Raw genomic sequence first — 5,000 nt, 5'->3', positions numbered from 1 at the left:
AGGTTTGGACAGGAATCGCTTGCCATGCAGTGACAATAGCCTGCTGCAATTCACGCACAGAGGTCGGCTGCTGGTCCAAGTGGTCGATTTGATGCGTTAATTCTGCCCACAAGTTCTCTGTCAGATTCATATCCGAGGACCTGCCATGTGCTCTACACCACGGTCAGCAAGAAAGTGTTGGATCATGCGAGCACGATGAGGGCGTGCATTGTCATCTTGGAAGACAAATTTTCCTCGAAAGGCCGCACGAGCAAATGGAAGCAATGTTTCTTCCAGAATGGCCCTGTACTTGAACTGGTTCAGGTTTCCATTCAGAACAACCAGGTTAGTTTTTCCCCCTGCATGAAAAGCAGCCCAAACGGTCACCCCACCACCTCCAGCTTGGACTCTTGGCACTATACAATCTTTGTTGTGGGCTTCATGCACTTGTCTGCGCACTTGGACGCGGCCATCTTGACGATAGACCAGAAATCTATACTCGTCACTGAAGATCACGTGATTCCAGTGTCCTGGCTGCCATTGACGGTGCTCTCTGGCCCACTGCAATCGGCGCTGGCGGTGTTGTCTGATCAGGCGTGGCTTTCTCAGGGGACGCCTGGCACGATAGCCTGCTTGAACCAGTCGTTGGTTGACTAGGCTTCTGGATACAGGCACATTTGTCAGTTGCTGCCACTCAGCCCTAAGCCGATTAGCTGACCTGGTACGGCCATTGCAGACTAACCGGTGCAGCTGGCGATCATCCCTCCTTGTGGTTCTGCGGGGACGTCCTGGCCTCGGTATTGGAGTAGGGACACCCCTCTGAGCATTTCGTTTCAGGATCTTTGACGCCTGACCTTGAGTGATGCCATACTGCCAAGCAATAGCACGCTCTTTCATGCCGTAATTTCGTAAAGCCACCACTCCATGACAAACAGCATTGTCGAATTGACGGACCATCTCCAGAGGAAGCGGCAATAAGTTTTGGAGACGTGCAGCAGTTGTTTTCCACTAATACAGAACGCAACAACCCTTGTATACCCGACTGTGAAGCCAATCGTCAAATGCACCTGTCCGTACATTTTGCCACGCCACCTGTGATATAATCCTGTTTTTTTTTTTGTATACAAGATCGAGGCTCGTGAAAGAGCTAACATTAATCACACAAAAAGACAAACCGACACACAAAACACAAAAAACAAGGGGAGCGGCAGACAAGATGGGGAGAGAGGGGGAAGGACACAAACACAACATTTGAGAGCAGGGACATCGGGAGGACTTGGGGGGAGGTGGGAGAGGAATAAAACATATGAACACTGCAAGGACTCTGGGGTGAATTACCGGGGGTAGAAAAGATCAAGGTTTTCGATGGGGGAAGATAAGAGATGGTGGTGAACAGCTGTTTTAAAGACCTGGAGGTAGGAGTGGGATTGAAGGGAGTGGGGGAGTTTGTTCCAGAGGCGGGAGAAAAGAGGAATGAAGGAGGGAAGGTGAGCAGAGAGTCTTGATTTTGGCAGTTTAACCATAAGAGGGTTGCAGGCAGATCTTGTGCGACCTGAAGGAATATTGGGGGGACAGAGCACAGAGAGAGCTGGGGGAGCAAGGCCGGAGAGGAGTCGGTAGAAGACAGAAAGACCACCAACCTGCCTGCGGTGAGTGAGTGAAAGGCCCTCGGAGTTGACTATATCGCAGGAGATTCCAATGGTTCTGAAAGCTTTGGCCTCAACAGCGTGAAGCCGAGCAAGGTGTGAGGCAGGAGCACCAGCCCAGAGGGGGGAACAGTATTCCATTGAGCTGAGGATGAAAGCCTTGTATGTGGTGAGGAGCTCAGGTGTGCCAAGGAAGGACTTCACACGACGGAGGATGCCCAGTCGGTGACTGGCTTTGGAGGCCAGCTTGGAAATGTGGTTTTCCCAAGAAAGATCATGGCAGATAGTGAGACCCAAAAGCTTGAGCGACAGAACTTCTTGGAAAGGATTGTTGAGAAAGTAGATGGGAGGGTTGTCCAGTCGGTCCTTTCGGAGAGACATTGTAAGAGTGTGAGATTTGTCAGGATTGAAAGACATGTTCCACTTGTTTGACCAGTCTGTGATTTTGTTCAGGTCTGCAGAGAGTGAGGAGGCTGCAGACTGCCGATCTGAGGGATGAGGAATGGAGCGGCAAATAGTGGAGTCATCAGCAAAGAGATAGAGAGGATTTTCCAGAGAGTCGGAGATATCATTGATGAAGACAAGAAATAGCACAGGGCCCAGAACACTACCTTGGGGAACTCCAGCCAGAACAGGCAGGGAAGATGAGAGAAATCCATTCAGGGCCACACGTTGCCTACGACCAGAGAGGAAATCCGCAAGCCATGAGTGGAGATTTCCCTGAATACCATAGGAGGTGAGTTTGGTGAGCAGAGCTGGGTGCCAGATCGTATCGAAGGCACGTGATATGTCAAGTGAGACAGCTCTGATTTCCTGTTTGGCATTGAGGACCTCCATCCATTGTTGAGACAGCAGAAGCAACATGTCCAGAGTAGAATGACCTGGTCTGAATCCAAATTGATGATCAGAGATCAAGCCATTGGAGAAGAGGAAGGATTTGATATCTGAAGCAATAATGGATTCCATGACTTTGCTGATAATTGGGAGCAGGCTGATTGGTCTGTAGTTGCAAGGATCTGTTTTTGCACCTTTTTTGTGTAAAGCGGTAATGTTTGCTGATTTCCAAGATGCTGGCAGATGACCTTGAGCAAAAGAGAGGGTGAAAAGAACAGAGAGAGGGTGAGATAGAGCGGCAGAGCAGGATTTTAGGACCCGAGGGCTGATGCCATCTGGTCCAGTTGCAGAATCAGAGTCGAGGTTTGATAAAAAAACTTCTCCACCTTGTCAGGAGAGAAGGACACAGAGTCCAGGAGCAGTTGGGTTCGACTGGGAAAGGTGGGAACAGAGAGAGATGGGTTTGGGACACAGGATTTTGAGGCAAACACAGAGTTGAGGCATTCGGCTTTGTCACGTGCGGTGTCAACTGTGTAGCCATTTGAGGTAAGGGAGGGGATGGAGGGGGAACAAACACCAGAAACGGATTTTACCAGACGCCACCAGGATTTGGAGGAAGGAGACAGGTTTGAGAGTTCAATCTTGAGTGTGGAGAGATAGTGCTTCCTGGCACTCCTGAGGGTAGAAACACACTTGTTTCGAGCTTGGTGGAAGGAACTGAGATTGCCTTCAGTTGGATTTGCCTTCCAAGACGCAAAGGCACGTTGTTTCAGGGCAACTGCCTCACCACAAGATTCAGTGTACCATGGACGGGAGGAAGGGTAAGACAACTGAAGACGAGATGGGATAAATCTGTGCATGAGAGAGAGCAGTTTGCTTTGGAAGAATTCCCAGGAAGAATTGATGTCAGAGGCATTAGAGATGGGAGACCGGTCCAGTTGATTGATGGCTGCTTGCAGACCGTGCCAGTCGGCCTGAGTGAAATGCCAGACTCGTCGGCGCTGAGGAGGCTCTCTGAGAATGGCCAGTGACGTCTTGTTGTTGACGTCTTGCTGCGACAGACAATCAGTGACATGGTTCTTTTAACAAATGAATCACCAAAGTGTAAAAGAAACTCACCAGATTGATATACTGAGTTAAGAAAGTAAACCCAAGTCAAGAAAAAAAATATATATTCCATATTAAATGCCAAGTCTGCATATATATATATATATATATATATATATATATATATATATATATATATATATATATATATATATATATATATATATATATATATATAACTGTAAGAAATAGTAGAAACTCCAAAGTATGAGCAGGGCGTCTCATTTGTATTGAATATATTAATCGTTAGATTAAATAAGACGCGGACGTAGCTTCAGGACGTCGATCTTTAATTGTCGACCAAGCTTCCCACAAGTCTTCTCTGACCATTTATATATATATTTATAGAGATTTATTTTTCTTCTGAGTCAGCCCCAAGTTCAACGGATAGTATATATATATATATATATATATATATATATATATATATATATATATATATATATATATTGTTACGGTTTGTGACCTCTTTCTTCTTCCTTCCCCCACACCCCCTGGTGAGTTTGACCAAGTGGTTTGGTCCATGTTTATAAAGCCTATGATTGGCTGTGGGGCGGGGGAGTTGCTCGGAAGGTGATTCAGAGGGGTGAGTGGCCATTTTGGAGGAGGGCTTATGGCAGACTGCTTTTCCGGGGGTTGAAGGGTGTCCAGCTGCAATCTCTCCACCTGAAGAGTGACGTTGATCGAACTCTAGCTGCCTACCACTGGGGCCTGCCTTGGGGCCTACTCGTGGACTTGCCTTCTCCTACCCTCTTGTGCTGTGCCTGCCTTGGGGCCTACTGTTGGGCCTGCTCTGGAGGCTACTGTTGGGCCTGCCTTGGGGCCTACTCGTGGACTTGCCTACTCCTACCCTCTCGTGCTGGGCCTGACCTGGGGCCTACTGTTGGGCCTGCCCTGGGGCCTACTGTTGGGCCTGCCCGGAGGCCTACTCGTGGACTTGCCTACTCCTACCGTCTCGTGCTGGGCCTGCCTTGGGGCCTACTGTTGGGCCTGCCGTGGGGCCTACTACTGGGCCTACTGTTGGGCCTAATCTTTGACTGGCCTACTCTTGGACCGGCCTACTCTTGGACCTGCCTACTCTTGGACTGGCCTATTCGGGTTTTTCCCTCTTTTCTCCCTTCTTGGTTTTATGTGTAGGAAGAGATTTTCGTGTGATAATCCATAAATAAAGACAGTGTGATTGAAGGCTTGGCTTGGTGTGCTTCAGGCCATAACAATATATATATATTATACATATATATATACACACATATATATATATATATATATATATATATATATATATATATATATATATATATATATATATATATATATATATATACATACATATATATATATATATATATATATATATATATATATATATATATACATGTTAGCCATTAGGGTTCAGACCCCATGACTCAATTGATCATAAACATCTGAAATTAT

Source organism: Myxine glutinosa, chromosome 2 (assembly GCF_964187855.1).
Source record: "Myxine glutinosa chromosome 2, kmMyxGlut1.1, whole genome shotgun sequence".
NCBI classification, from domain to species: Eukaryota; Metazoa; Chordata; class Myxini; order Myxiniformes; family Myxinidae; genus Myxine; species Myxine glutinosa.
Note: the sequence above shows the minus strand (reverse complement) of the source record.